Consider the following 17,247-nt stretch of genomic DNA (forward strand, 5'->3'; position numbering starts at 1 on the left):
TAGGATACATGGCGTACAAAAGACACGCGGAAATCAAGAAAGGCGTACTTATTGCACGCTAAGCGCATCGTGGCATTTATATGCTTTTTGGTGAGAACGGGCTGGTCACACCAGCATTCTCTCTCTTGTTGTGGTCTGAATTAAAGTCTTTTGGAGTAATCTTTCTTTGGCCAGATGACAGACAGGCAGTGTGAGGGAGAACAAAACATTTTGTCAAATGTAAAGGCACTTTGGCTCCCAAGACAAAGCCGAGCATGGCCCTGGTTCAAATGCTAGAACCAGGAGAAACAAGAGTGATTAGACCAAAGTAAATTGTTTTAATATGATATTTCGTACCAAATTAGCTTAATTTGAACAAATTATTGTTTTTTATTTAAAACTGACCTCTTTTGTCTTTGTGGTGGAGCAGAGCTTTTACAGACAACTAATAGTGTACCGTTATGTGATGATAAGACCTTGCACACAGTTTGAGGTGAAATTGGACGGAGGCATTTGTGACATTCCAGGCATGAAGGACATGGACATAGTCAGACATGTGGACAGACTTATAAGTTTAAGGCAGATTACTGTTGATTACTACTGAAGCTCCGGCGCTCAAAACATGGTACTCGGGACATCCTTAGTATAACGTATTTCCACACACGTAGTTGTTGTATGTGGATTGAAAGCAAAAATTGCATTTACACACTTGTGTTCAATGTGGTCACAATGCATGGTTTGGCCCATCTGATCACAATCCATCCTCACTGCATTTTAGGTTTTAAATTACTTTCTTGAGGTCAAGCATCCGATCACCCAAAACACATTTTAATGCCAAGTGCAAATGGGTTGGATGACATGATGACATCAAGAGGGTTATTGTTTCAGGTTTGACAAAAAACAGAAGACATTATACAATTATTTAGTATTCCCCATGACTAGTAGATGGATTATAGTGGAGTGCCCTCCATTGCAGGACCTTACATCCATTAACACCTCTGTCGCAAATGGTTAAATATATAGGAATTTAAACGTTACATTGAGCTTGCTAATGTTGCCAAATATCAGTGATATGGTACCATATATACTTCATGTTTCTCCCTTACTTTCACTTGATCATTGGTCAATTGAGAGAGGTTGTAAAGATGACGTAGCAGCTGGTATTTTCAGCGTTCTTTTTTAACACAATGCGCGAGTGATAACATGAACATTCACTGTGGATTTACAATGAAAAATCAGGCAGCACAAGTTGCCATTCGCTCAAGGGGCCTTCACCGAGCTAAATTGCAGTATTCTGAAATCAAAGAACATCTGAAGATAAGGAAATCCTTGTAAGAATGGCAGCAAAGGAGCTATAAGATGTCAGAACATTGGTAAAACCTACGAAAAATAACAGTATGTCATGTGTTTAACTGAGTCATAACTGAAGAAAATGCTGGAAATTAATAGTGATCATACTTTTCGGACAAACACTCCCATCTTGTTCCGTGATACCACCACTTGTTATCTAGGTCCTACAGTTGTCTCCATCTCATTTGCACCATTTTACAGTCCTGCAGTGAATCAAGACAAATTCAAAATGGCCGCTGCAAAATGGCTGTTAGGATGGGAGCTGTGAAAGCGGCTGATTGTGTGTCTCATGCTGCTGTATCTGGTTGAAGAGCGATAGCACTGGCCCCAAGAATAGCTCCAAATTATTCATAGCGAGGTGTGACAGGCTCTGGTGAAAAATATGACTGAGTCTGAGTCCGTTGCTGCAGGCCAGGGGAAGAGATTAAATACAAAGCTGTTAGCCAGTCGGTAATACAATATCAGATCACCGGACAGACACTCGGTGACACGGGGACAATATGTCATCAATACATGGTCATCACACACCTCTGAATCCATCGATAGATAATCACTTGTCTATGTCCTTCATCAAGACATGAAAGTATGTTAAGAAGGTGACATAGTGTCACATTGTGTAAGCTTAGTGAGTGGCTTTAACAAGAACAACTCAAAGAATTCACTTTAGAGTTTGGGAAACCAATCAGAGTCAAGACACGTGACTAAATAAAAGCACAAATTGGAGGCAAAAGTAATTATATTCTATGTTTTGTACATGGTTTTCTGTGATTTTCAGGATTGCTTGTAGTGATGCAGTTCCTCTCATCTCTGCAGAACTTCCTCTTTAAGCTCCCTGTTTTGATTTTCCAGTGCACAAATTTCACTTTCATCAACCCCATTTCCAGCTGCAGAAATCAGCTGTTTTCAGTGAACAAGACTGAATGAGAGTCTACTGCCATGCTAGCAGCTCTGTGAGGTTATATCACAGACTGTAAAAGATGTGGATGTATAGTCACCATGACGTCACCCATTGGTTTGTGGACTGCCGTTTTGAAGCCTCGAGTTCGGTATATTGGCCGTCACCATCTTGTTTTTCTGCAACCAGAAGTGATGCGAGAGGAGAGAGAGCTAAGTACAACCGAACACTCGAACAAGACATTTTTAAATGACCAAAATGTAAAAATTCATGAACTTTCATGAACTGAGAACACACTGTTAAAGGGTTAAAGTCCAAAGACGAAAACACAGACAACACCCAGACCGGACCACGCCGTGGTAGCGACCTGTCAATCAGAAAGTGGCCACGCCCTAAAGCATCCCCTGCTTTATGGTCTATTTGACTCTAAATGGGACCATAATTTACTAAATGAACATCATGCTGTATTGAAGAAGACTTGAAACTAGCGATTGAGACCATAAACTCATGTTTACAATGTTTACTGAGGTAATAAATCAAGTGAGAAGTAGACTCTCATAGACTTCTATACAATCAGACTTCTTTTTGCAACCAGAGGAGTCGCCCCCTGCTGGCTGTTAGAAAGAATGCAAGTTTGCTTTCAGCTAAATGCTATAATCTGCCTGCTAACATGCTCATAATGACAATGCTTACATGTTGATGTTAGGTATACTGTTTGCTATGTTCATTAGAATGTTAATAAAACACAAAGTACAAGTAAAGTATTCAACTTGACGATGGTGTTAAATGAAAAAGTTAGGGGATCACCCTGAGAGGAACATGAATGCATGTAGAAAATGTCATAGCCCTCCAATAGTTTTAAAGACATTTAAATAAAATCCACAAATGTCAACTTTATTGTCGTGCTAGAGGAAAAGTTTGTATTACCAATTTCAGTAGGACACAGACTGGGAATCATGACTGTCTCAAAATTTCATGGCCAATCCATCCAATAGTTGTTGAGATATTTCAGTCTGCCAAAAAATGTAATCAATGCAGTTTTCTCATAATCACTCAACATATGCATCCCTAAATGTTATTATAGAAACATGTGCTAGAATTATGTAAAATTATGCTTTACTGCTTCAGAGGAAGTTTTCTAACTGCACTTTTTTCACATGCTTTGAGAAAATATAGTTTTAGGACTCAATTATAATCAATAAATGACTTGATGAGATGGAGATTCTTCTCATATTTTGTATGAAACATCTTAATTAGTAAAGTAACTAGTAAATAAAGAATAAATGTAGTGCTAAAGTGGTAACGTGCAATATTTTTCCTCTGAAATATAGAGGACTAGAAGTATTAAGTATCATAAAATGGAAGTTTAAATACAGTACGTGAGTAAATGATTCCCCCACTGGTATTTAGGAACCTGCCGCCCTGTAGTAGAAAAGCAGTTCTGGTAAATAATAAGATAAACACACTGAATAAACTTCAATCGCCGGAAATTTTAAGAAACCGCAAATAAGTGTGTCCAAGGTCGGGGCTACAGTCAGAGATGAATCATGTTAGAGGAAGAAAAGGACAGAAGCAACATTTTTTAAATCACCCTGTCCTTGCTTATTCTGCTGCTTTGTTGTTGTTGGCACCGCATTTATCTGCCAAACATAGAGCGTGTTTGTGAGCACAGTGACGGTGTGTTATAAAGGCCGGACGAGCATTTACGAGGCATTGTGATTATCAAAGAATTACGGTTGTGCGTACAAATACTCCACTTTATTTAACCCGGTTATTTAGCAGCGTGTTTACCTAACCATAAGCATTTTCCTTTGCACTGGCATTGTGAAACTTTGGACTATATATAGTATAAAATATACTTTATACATATACACACACACACACACATCGGGAGGAAGATGCTACACAACAGGCTCGGACTCTCTCTCACACACACACACACAGTCTCACTCTCTCATACCCACCCACACACACACACACACTTTTACCCCTCAGGCGTCGCGTTTGAGAGTTTCATTTACTTGATTAAATCATATTTGCATATGGAAATGGTTTGAAAATGATATTAATTTGTTATATTCAAAGGAGAATTACTTTCTCATATTAAAGCTAAATCAGACAAAGGCTGCGAGAGTGACAGGTGATGATATTGAACTTTGCTCAGTCGGGGCCTGTCGGTGTAGCCACACACACACACACACACACACACACACACACACACACACACGAAATGCATGCTTTTTTCTATATCAGTCAGTTGACACCTCCTCATCTCGTCAAATCTGCATCCAAATCCTCCTCCTCTTCCTCCATTTCAATAAAGACGCAGGTCAGCTTCTCGGCAGCGATCGGCAGGATTTCCCTCAGCCCGGTGTGTTGTGTCCAGGTGTGTGTGACTGATGGAGCTCGACGAGACGTCACCGTGGGACAGATCTCCTCCTGAGCCAACTTAACTTATCAGGAACACGGACCAAAAAAATCAGGCTAATTAATTAAGAACAGTATTAGAAGTAATGGGATATTATAATATAAATTGCTACATTCTGGAACCAATTTAATCCAATTACTGGAACCCCTCATGAATATAATACCTCCAAAATCACTCCGTCAGAGTCCAAAGGGAGATGTGTCTGACTACTAAGACTGAAAGAAAAGAAAAAGGAAAAAAAAAAGAAAAGATCTGCTCCCTTTTAACAGCGAACACCAACGATGATTTAAATTGTTGAGAGGAACTGTTAATTTGAGTAATAAACCTAATGATGATTTTTTTTTTTCTAATTGACATTTCGACCATTTACAACCTGAGTAGGTTTTGTTTGAGCTCCCTTGTGCTTGATAAAGACGAATGACTGGAAAGGCTGATTGGTGCTTTTTCCCTTAATGGCTTCAACCCAATTTAGAAAATGTCTTAAAGGAGACAAAAGAATACTATTCTCCAGCAGTTAAAGTGGAGTGCGTTTTGGAGGAGTGGATGGGATAAATTGACATTAGGAATCACAGCAACTTTAGAGGCTCAGAAATCATTTCATGAGGGATAAATCCACATTACGGCATATAAAACGATACATGAGTGCTTCGGAGAAGATTTAGAGTCAGGTAGCAAAGACTCTCACTGAGCATCTTATAAATGGGAGCAAATTGCAAAGCAGTCTGAAAGTAAAATTTCACGTCCTCACTCGGCGATAGAAGCAAATATACTTAAAAAAGGTCTGATCATTTTGTGATTGCCAAGTCGTGGTGGAAGAAGTATTCAGATACATGCATAACGTTATCTTCACTGACTAACAACTCACGTGACTCGCGGGGCTGACGATATCGATGAGTCGCGTGACTAACGACCGACGTGACAAAATAAGTCAACATTACTTTTAGTTTCACACGGGACACGAACGGCGGTTGAAAGTCTTGCGTTTGTTTGCAATTTGCAAGTCATTTTGCGTGCAATAAGAACGGCATTCTTGCTTTTGGAGTGTCATTTCTACATCATGTAGTCTGTATTACACTACAATGTAAGCGCATCTGTGTAAATATGCTATGCTTAATGATGGGCGGGAGGGGAGGTGGATGGGTCCAACAAACACAGGACTTTCAACCAGGAGACTACATGGTGTTTGTGTCCTAAAGTGTTATTTTGAAGTTACATTAGTGACATTATTGACATTTGTGATGTGTTTTCTGTCCTTCTGTTACGTTGTTTCTGTACGCATTTTACTTAGTTTACGTACTTAGCCCAACAGTAATGTTTTTCCTAAACCTAACTGCGGCTGTTATAATAATATTTTTGCCGCCTCCACAAACACAAGGCTTTCATTCAGGATACCGCTGCTCGTGACCCATGTATTAAGTTTCACTTTCAATTCATCAGCTGTTTGTTCGTGTCCTGTGTTCACAATGTCAAGTCACATTTGCACTGAAAAAACGTACAAATTTTAAGCCCAACCATGTTGTTTTTCCCTAAACCTAACTAAGTGATTTTGTTACCGAATACTAAAACAAGTGTTTTTTATTATTTTCACAATGTTCAGCACGAATGAAAAAGTGACGCAGAGGGGTCTGACGAAGCGACGTGTTGGGATGAGAACGTGTTGCATTTAACATAATACTTGAATAGAGAGAGAAGGAGACTTACATGTCGGCAAACAAGAGAAAGAGTGTGTGTATGGTTGTAAGGAGGGATGTGAAACTGAAACAAAGTTTGTATTTGGGTGTTATTACATGTAATTCTACACAGTGACATCCAGAGATTAATCAGAGATCACATATGTCATGTGAATGTGGGTTTAACTTAGGTTGGGTAGAGCAAGGTCACACCTGCATCTCCTGTATGAACAGCGTATTGCTGATTAATTGGTTTGGCGTAGTAAGTATGCTGATTCATGTGTGCATCCTGAAAACCCATCAATAGCACTAATACACTTCTACAGGCCGGGAACAAAAGTGACTATAAAACTTTCCAAAGAAGAAATGAAATTATTTCACAGACGAAAAACAAAACTCGGTTGCTCTTTTAATCAGCAACAAATTCAACCATGCCTTAATGCATATTTAATTACATCAACTTTCCCTTTTCTTGATGAAAGCGAGGGGGAAGATCTCGTTAAACGGAGGCATATGGACGTTAGTGTGAAATATTGAGAAGTATATGAAAGAGGAGCCCTGTATTCCCCGGTGGATCCCTCAGACAATCACGCCAAAGAATGGAGCAGAATGAATTGAAGTGCGTTGTTGTTGTTGAGAAAATCCTGCCGCTCGCCAGTAAAGCTATTATCCCATACTACCGAATACAATACAATTTGAGTCAGTTCAGTTTTATTGATACTCTCACGAGCAATTTAGCAGGTAGTGTTGGTAGTAACGGAGCAACGTCTCATCCCACCTCATTCACATCAACAAACAACAGATAATGCAATAGCACACAATGTAATTGTAATGGTAGATGCAGTGGTAGAAACACCATACACCAGTGCTGCTTTGGTGGTGTTATCATACGCTTAGAAGTGGCTAATGTCCATATAATTTCATCTGAAATGCCTTGAACAGCTTTCTACTTTCTTCTGCTGTTTTTCTGTCCAGTAGATTAAGTCATCTTTGCAAAAAAAAGGTGATACACACACTTTAGTTAGGGCCGTGTTTCTGGACTTGTAAGACCCTCTGATTTTAATTAAGAGAGAAAGATCAATGTCTCAAAAAATAACCATAGACTGGCACTTCAAAAATAACTTTTGGTTCTTTACACTAGTGTGATGACAGAACTTACTCTCAAAGTGTCACTTGTTGCTTTGTTACAGCCTTAAAGCCCCAGAAAACTGAAGTATTTCTCTTACATTACATATTTATGACAAAATAAGCACTAATAAAAGTTTAAAAACAGCTTCAGATATGATTTATTAACAGTTAAACAACCCAAAATAGGGTGGGTGTGGTTTGAGCAAATTTGATTCACAGTGACTGAACAATGTACTTGCATTTTAGACGTATATAACTCACTTAATCGTGAGCCAGGATGTGCAGGGCTGCCTCTAAGGAAGTCAGGTGACGTGGTATAAAGAGGGAAGGGTCAAACAAACACAGGACTTTCACCCAGGAAGCCAATGATAGTGTCCCGTGTGAAAACAAAAGTCAAAGTTGACTTATTTTATTTACTTATGTTATTTATTCTTACTTTTATAACGTAACTTATGTACTTAGCTAACGCCACGTACGTAAGTTATGTAACAAACATATTTATTTTAACCCAAACCACGATCTTTTCCTAAACCTAACCAAGATGTTTTGTTGCCTAAACATGTTCTGCACTGCAGGGGATTTCGCAGACGCACTGATGGATCGTGTTGCTGGAAATTCGTAGGAGAACGCATGAAAAATAGAAAATAACGATTCGTAATATATTATACGAACTGTTGTGAGGATACGTTGCCTATGGACATAGTTACTGTTGGTTGTCACCTACACATGCAAAACACTCACATGCACAAATAAGCTTCTGTGATGTTCTAATCTTCTCTGATGAGCAGTTAATTACAGTTCAGTTTAGAGGCATATAGAGTATTGTATATGTGCATCCATGCAAGTGAATGTGTGTGTGTGTGTGTGTGTACTGCAAAAAACAAATCAGCAATTTTCACAAGCTATTTAGTCCACTGTAGTGCTGTAATGCTATTTTAATGCCGACCAATCATAATAATGTGTTCTGTGTTTTGCGAAAAATTTGCGTGGCTGTTTTAATGTTTTGTGTTGTGTGTAACGCTGCGATTGAGGCCTTTCACAAAACAGTCAGTGATGTGCTCAAGTGTCAATTTCTTTTTGCCAATGGACTGATTTCCAATTTCAAAAAGCCTAGAAACAATGCTGTTTTTCAAGTGACAAATTAAGTGACCTGCTGAAATCGATATATTTCAGTGTCTACAATACTTTTACTATTCATTTGTATACAAATATGAGACATACGTCTGCTGTCCGTCCATGAAAACTGAATTGCAAATATTCTCCATCCCTCATCATTTTGTCTCTCTCTCATGTTGTAAACACGCACGCACACACATCCGGTAAAGGTTAGGTGGAACAGGTCAATGTTATTTAGATTTTGTAGGAAATAATCACGATAAAGAGTATTGTTGTGGGGGTCGGGGTAGTTTTTCCACTGAAATGATGTTAAAACAACGGATCTCCATCAGAGTTATTAATTCCTGTTAGCATAAGCCTGGGCTTATCTCTGATCTCTCTCTCTCTCTCTCTCTCTCTCTCTCTCTCTCTCTCTCTCTCTCTCGCTCTCTCTCTCGCTTCACCTTTCATGCTATTTTAGTCACATATTCACACACTTTTTTTGCCCTGGTTTCGCCTCTCAGGTTGAAAGAGGAAAATAAAAATAATTGTAAAGGTTTTATTGATAACATTTTTATGTAGAGAAATATACATTTTTTAAATAATACATCCATAGAGCGTTTAGAAAGGTGCCAAATAAAAGTATGGCTTTTCCTAAAAAAAAAAATATGATTGTGAATTAATCATTTTAAAAATGTTGGTGGGTCCAAAATTAATGTTTTGCTCATCTCTGTGGGAAAATATCTCGCGTTCGGTTCCCACTTCTATCAAGGCTTGTGAGCCAATAGTATAACGACGTTGATAAATGGCTGAGATTGACGGTAAATGCCTGGCAACGACTTGTTGTGAAGTAAATGTAATGGAACGGTTGGAGGGAGAATGCGATATCTAGTGGCTGAACGTTATCAATGTTATAAATAGCAACTTTAAGTAGGGCTAGAGGTTTAAATATCATTTCTATTTTTTATAATACCATTATTATTGAAGGCACAATAACCAGTTTTATCATAATTTGTTATTAGTTATATTTAGTGAGCTTTATCAAGTCTGAAAAATAACCCTGGTAATGTCATTGTAATGTCACTAGGGTTATAGCATCTTAGGCATGAAGATGACAAATTCATAACAGGAACTTGTGTTATAAAATCAGGCACATGCAATTTGAAAGACATCGGTCAGAGAGGGTCTAAAGAAAGATGCTATCAAGTTGCATCATGGGAAGTGTATGATCCAGAGTTTTTGACACTTTCCCCATACTAGGAAGATATTTTAGCGTCTGCTGCTTTGGTTTTGATCACTCGTTCTTTAATCTGTCTCTCTGAAGTCCCCCTTATGGAAATTCCCTTTCAAGGTTAAAAACAGCCCATAATATAACGCTCTTAATGCAACAAGCTCACTCTGTATCACAAGAGCCAGTAGACACTAAATTCAAAGAGAACTTAGCTGTTGTGGATATGTAAATATCTAGTCCTTGAATATAATACATTTTTTGAAATGCGACATGTTTGATTAGAAGAATCAAAACTCCAGCAACACTTGAAGTGTAAAGAATAAACTTTATCGTCAAAAACAGTATAAAAATTGAAATTTGTCGAGTTGAAGTGTCACTTTCTGGTGTAGTGACACCTGAAGCACAGTGAGACAGGCAAACACACTTAGATACAACTAAATCACATCAGTCAACCATTCTCATTCCCAACTCGTCAAATAGCACCTCTTGGTCAGTGGCCCTCGGCGTCCGATACTGACGCACTGAGGCACCCTTTAGCATCTGTATGGGACGCATCGGGCTTTCAACTGACTCCAATGTAAACACATCCGTATCATTTAATTTCCATGCTGTTGTTAGGGCAACAACTTTGGTCCAAGTTTACTTCCTGTCAGCTACTACATTAACAAACACTGCAACAGGAAATACAAAAGGACCCATTCAAAATGTTTGTGTTGTTAAGTTTGAAAAGGTTTATAAAGAACGAGAATGTCTGCTTAGGGTGGGCTTGGAGGTTGGACGGGTCAAACGAACACAACTTTCACCCAGGAGACCGTTGTTTGTGTCCCGTGTGAAACCAAAAGTCAAGTCAACTTTCGTACTTAACTTACACCAGTTAAGCAACAAACAGACTGATTTTACTCAAAGAATATACTTATTTTAACCCCAACCACAATCTTTTAATCCTAACCAAGTGGTTTAGTTGTGTAAGTAAACCGAAAAAATAATTAAACCTACGTTGGAAGTTTAATTTGAAAAGACACTATGTATGTAACGAGCAGAAACTGACACGTCTTCCCTGACACACGTCCAAAACTGACGCTTTGCGTATTTGCACGTCAAGATATTTTTTCAAACTGTTGTTTTTGCCATGAATACTTTCACACAGAACGTAAATATTCCGTGGCAAAAAAGTGACATCAAGTTTTTTTTTGGAACAAGGCCGATTTTCGGAGCTTTCAAAATGCAAACAAAGGCATCAACCAATCACGTTGTGGGGAACGTGCTGAGTTGCGCCAATATTTATAAAACCACAACATAGAGGCTCCATATTCCGACCCGAGACGGAAAAATGTATTATCCCTTTCAACCTTGACTAAAGCAGCGTAATCCAGATCCACTTCCTATTACCTTTCACAATAAAAGCCCTTGACATATAATAGTCACAGGCGAGTATTTACCATTTGTGTGCCATTTATTCGTCATGACCCCCAGTGTTTAAAGACCTTTAGTTGTTTCAGATAGATAACTTAACGGACATGTACGTATGGTCAAACACCAACCTACTCTTGTCTATTGTGAAGGTAAGGGTTGTTATCTGTAAATTGCACGGTGGTGAATGAATACATTCTTTATTTGTGTCGGCTGATGTTAAACGTCGGCTCTGTTGGTGCTGGTGTCAGCCTACGCAGCGGTTCAACCTTTGAGAAATCCTTCGCTGAAACTCCACCAGTGTTTGTGATTAAAGTCATTTTTAGCGCAGGTCTTTGGCAGGAAGCAGAGAGGTGAATCTCTGTTTGAAGCTGCTGATTCTTGGCCACATTTTCAGCCATACAGTGTTAATCACATCAATGCAAGCCTTTTGTTACTGTGTGTGTGTGTGTGTGTATGAAAGGTGTGCATGTCTGTTTGAGCGTCCAATGATTGCTCACATTCACACATGAGCTAACTCTATATGTGGCTTCACTGACAATAGTACTGGTGACTGTGTGTACATGTGTGGTTTTGTATTTAATGATGCTTTATATGTGTGTGTGTGTGTGTGTGTGTGTGTGTGTGTGTGTGTGTGTGTGTGTGGGAGTGGATTTGGCCCTCTCTCCTTTGTGATTGTGACTTTATTAAAGGTGTTTGTTCTGTCGGATGGCAGAGACACAGAGGAGGCTAAAATGGAAAGCACATAATCTGCACATTATACACATCATGTGTCAAAATATAGAAGAGTGATTTATGTGACAATCCCGATCCATGACATTTGGCTGCTTTATGGTATCAGAATGTAATGATAAATATCATTTATTATAAGCGCGGCATAAAATTACCATGAGCTAGTAGCCAAATGCTGCTGAATGGAGGATTTGGTTGGTTATCTTTCAGTTCTTTCATCCCGGGAGAACGTTGTAAAAATATCCAGTGAGACATTTAAGCTAATATTAAGTCCTCAATCAAGTAGAACAAATTGTTCGTGAGGAAAGTAATTTGTTTCTAGTACAAATTGGATTATTTCAAAAGTTTTCTTAATTCAGTAAAAGGTGCAACTGCCCTGGAAGTCGTATGTAAGTGTAGTTATATACAACCTTTACAGTGTTTGTGGCTCTGAAAATAGTTTCAGAAACATTCTTGGCCAACCACTCTCACTCCCAACTCGTCAAATACCAACGTATGACGAACCGGGCTTTCAACTAACTCCAATGTAAACCCACCCGCTGCGTTATTTGAAGTTATATTGAGCAAGTGACGTAGTATTCATAGCGCAAGAGTCCGCTAAGGGTGGGCGGAAGGGGTTGTGGATTGGTCAAACAAACAAAAACGTTCAACCCGGAGACCGGTGTTTGTGTTCTGTGTGAAACTAAAAGTAACGTTCACTTATTTTGCCACGTCAGTCTTTAGTCACATGACTCGTCGGTGTCGTCAGCCCCGTGAGTCATGTAAGTTGCTAGTCAGTAAAGTTAACATAAACCACGACCATTTCCTAAACGTAACTAAGTGGTTGTGTTGCCTAAACATAACTTCCTGTGAAAACGGAAGTCTATTTTGAAAGGACACTAAGCATTTAACGAGCATATATTGACACGCCGTCCCTGGTCAGTCCAAAGGTAACGCAAGATGGGTACCCATGTGCACTGACCAAGCGGCGGTATGTGACGAGTTGGGAGTGAGAATGTGTTGTCTTGGCAAAGGTCTCTTGAGTGTCAAGGTATGAGCATCTTGCAAAAGCAATGCACTTTTGTTGAGTTTAGTGCAAAAACATTCAACTGAATGAATCAGACGCTCAGTATTAAAATCTCTCTTTTTCTCTGAAAAACAAGAAACAATTGTTTTCAATTTATATACATATATTCTACAGTAGTGTTATTGCAGGAATATGTAAGAAACTTGTTGTTCTAAAACAAGAAAGGCCCACCTCTATCACCAAACTTTTCTTTCTCATTGATTTAGCAAAAAATGTTATTATAATGGGTATTTCTGTTGTTTTATACATGCATTAAAACGTGTTTGTTTATGTCGAGCTAATCAAATCGTTGCAAAGCAAATTCACTTGTGAGACTCTTCAAACTATGACACTCTAGGTACCCCTCTAGTGTCAGTTTTGGACATGTCAGTGTCTTCAGACCCAGCTGTCCTGTACACACAGCTCCTCTTCACCGGGCTGAGTATTATCAGGAGGTCAGTGGATGAGAATAATCTTTCAGTTAACTTCATGAGAAGTATAGCGGAAGAAAAGGGCATTGTCTTTATTGACTCATATATGTTATTACCCCGGCCCACTGTGGCTCTCTACATTTGTTGAAATGGAAGCACCGGTCTGAGCAGACTTCCTGATTGGCTGATGGAGTAATCAGGAAAGGCATTCAACAGCATGTCGTTCTGGCATTCTGGCTGTAATCTCCTAACAGACAAATGATCAACTCTTCTTTCTTCAACAGCAAAAACATACATTTTCATCAAAAGATATTAAACTGGTTTGAATTTATAGATTAAATGTAAGATTTGGTAGAAATTTACAGCCATCAACTCCATGTCTACTTTCTCTGTGTTTGACTAAAACAGAAGCAACACACCGCGAATGGAAGGAGTTATGCTCTTTTTTCCAGTATAAACTCTGAATTAAGTTAATTTCTTGCTTTCCCAGCTACATTTCTTTCTCTTAAAGTGCATTTCAAAAAGCATTATCTCGCAGTGTCTTGAACCGATCACACACCTGAATGAGATTACGCCCACCCCAACGTTTACCCTGCGTTTTAAACCCTCTCTCTCTCCGTGGTTATCTCAGGACCTCCAGCCGTACACCTCGCCTGCCGGACGCACCAGAAATGATGGCGTGTAATTGAGCCGCTGTAATTTGTAGTGATTGACCCAGAGGGCTGGCTATTAGCAATTGTCAGCTGTAATGATAGATCCCTTTAGCATTACAGAGCCGTCCCCAGTGTCCGCACCCGCTTAACTTGTTATTTATAGATCATGTCAGGCCTGTAATAAACATAAAGCATAAAACTGCAGCTAATGTGCCGCTAATGAAATCTGGACATGAGCAACTTTATGAATTGAAATAACTCACAGGACTGTTTCAGTGACGCTGGGTGCCTCTAACTCAGAAAAGGTTAGCAGTGTGTGTGTGTGTGTGTAGAGCTGCCTTGCTCATTTGTAAGGTGTAAATGTATATAGCAGCCACAATGCAGTCAATCGGAGCGGAATGTGCTGTGCTGAACTGTTACTCTGCCTTTAGATAAGTGCTTGAAAAAACTTTATTCAGTGATCTTTTTCAACCAAAACTATGACCTCCATACACTTCACTTGTGTGAGGAGGAGGAGTGCATTACAAGGGAGCCATGTTGGATCCTTGAAACTTCCTTTTCACATCTCCACGGCCTTTTTCCCTCTAAAGAGCTCTTACTGCGATAAAGCATAACTTGGATGGCTGGATGGGGCGGTGTGTGTTTAACAGTTTGAAATAAATATATTCACTGCTCACCTTCAAAAACATAAACTATGCAAAAAAAACATTGTTATGTTCTTTTAATTACTATTTTGAACAGCTTGAATAACCTCAAACGTAAATGGTCCTTTTTTTTATTTTGGAACTGTCGCAGCGAGACTGAAGGGATTTCGTTTAGTTAAATGTAATCCACCAAGCTATGAAACTTTGTGTTACAGTGCTTCAGTGTGTTATACTGGTTGTATTTTGCTGTGTGTTCTGAACATAGACTGTATATAAGAAGTGGAGGCAGTCACTGTGACGTCACCCATTGGTTTGTGGACTTTTGAAGCATTAACTTCGACATTTTGGCCATCGCCATCTTGTTTTTTAGAATCAGAAGTGACACGAGAGGGTGGAGCTAAGTACAACTGAATGCGGAATAATAGATTTTTAAACAAACAAAATTTGACAATTAACTTTGATGAACTGTAATCACACTGTGAAAGGGTTAAAGTTCTTCGATGAAACTGGACAACGCCGTGGTAGCGACCTGTCAATCATAAGGTAGACACGCCCTAAAGCATCCCCTGCTATATGGTCTATTTGACTCTAAATGGGACCATAATTTACTAAATGAACATCATGCTGTATTGAAGAAGACTTGAAACTAGCGATTGAGACCATAAACTCATGTTTACAATGTTTACTGAGGTAATAAATCAAGTGAGAAGTAGGCTCATTTTTTCTCATAGACTTCTATACAATCAACCAGAGGAGTCGCCCCCTGCTGGCTATTAGAAATAATGCAAGTTTAAGGCACTTCAGCATTGGCCAACAAACACCAGACTTTTAGCCAGGCGACCATTGTTTGAGACTGGTGTTTTTTTTTGTAAGTTACATTAGTGTTGTTAGTCACATGACGATTGTCACATGTTTTTTAGTGACGTTTGTGACGTTTTTTCTGTAGTTGTGTTACGTTGGTTTCCGTATGTATTTTACTTAGTTTTACGTACTTATTTTAAACCCAACCGTGACGTTTTTCTTAAACCTAAACGTTTTTCTCTTGCCTGAACCTAAGTTAGTAGTTTTGTTGCCTAAACCTGACTGCGGATATTTGCATAGCGAACAAATGACACGCTAAAATGTGTACTCATGACAGGCAGAATGTCCGTGTAATGTCGTGCTATTTATACGCCTTCCAGTGAGACCGGGTTGTAACATGAGAGGAATGTGGGGATATTGTCCAAATATGAGCTCTTTAAATTCCTCGCTATGGTCTTTTCTTTCCTTGCTCTCAATAGATCTTATTGTTATTACTTAATTTTTTTTTAGCTGCTTTTACTTTGATAGGACTACATACACATACATTTTCATTTAGTGCATGTTTTAGATGCACATCAAAAGAAAAATGTCAGATTCAAATCAATATCTCACCTAACTGTTTGCAAACATGTAATAGTTATTTTTCAGTTAAATACCTGCAGCCAGAACAAGTGTTATTACACCTGCAGTCTCCTGCTTTTTAATGTGCGGCGTGTAATATAACGCGGAGCTCGCACAGCTTTAATTGAATCTTCCGAACTATCATAAACACTCATGAGCCGAGTGAAATAATTTGTAAAGCCGTGACTTTTGAGCTCAAAGAAAATCTCCAAAACAGATTTCCTCATGATCCCAATAAATGAGCGGCAGGATTTATAGTATTTTGTTATGCATATGTAAACGTACCCTAATATGAACAACTGAAAACAACCTCTTTCATCAACAGATAAAAAATATAGCTAGTTGGAAATCTTGTTTAAAGATGTAGCCTTATAACAACTTTGTGCATATACAGGAGTTTCAGTTTCTCACCAAATGTAAATTCAATATAATGTGCCCTTTGGGATGCTGCATAGTAAAAAATGAGATGCTTTATATCCAGATATTAATATACTGCTAATGAACTGCTGTATATTAATCTGGAGAAAAGTTTTTTTTTTTCTTCTAGAGAGACAGTTTGGACTCTCGGCTCATTAAACCATTAAACTGTCTTCGGCTTTTGAAGGGTTAAAGAGGATGAAAGGGGGTTGATGTTGGCCATAAGTCTATTAACTCCAACTGCTATATTTTAAGCAATATTGCAATTTTTAACCATTTTAAATCACTTCATCAGATCTCTGCTTAATGCCAAGACAAGAAATCAAAAAATGGTGCTGAGTTCACAAGAGTCGTTCATTTTGTGCAAATTAAATCAAATATTTTTGTCTGAACTCCTCTGTCACATGAGCCTAAAATCACATAAAATACTACAGATGAAGAGCAACGCTTTCTAGTAATTTGGAAGTTGAGAGAAAAACACAAAATGTCCCCCGAGCAGTTCATCTTTCAGCGAGCTTTCCCCTCAAGGTAAGCGTGCTACCTAGTGGAGTGTATTTCTGTGTGTTGGGATGTTGTTCAGATCACTGTATTTTTTCCGGCGTGCGCCGTAAAAGCTGCTTGTTTGAGCTGCTGTCCACGCTGTCTTGTATTTACTCTGCGTGGCTGTGTTTGCGCACACATGCATACGATTGTGTGTCCGCGCAAGTGTGTGTGAAT

This window comes from Sebastes umbrosus, chromosome 10 (assembly GCF_015220745.1).
Source record: "Sebastes umbrosus isolate fSebUmb1 chromosome 10, fSebUmb1.pri, whole genome shotgun sequence".
NCBI classification, from domain to species: Eukaryota; Metazoa; Chordata; class Actinopteri; order Perciformes; family Sebastidae; genus Sebastes; species Sebastes umbrosus.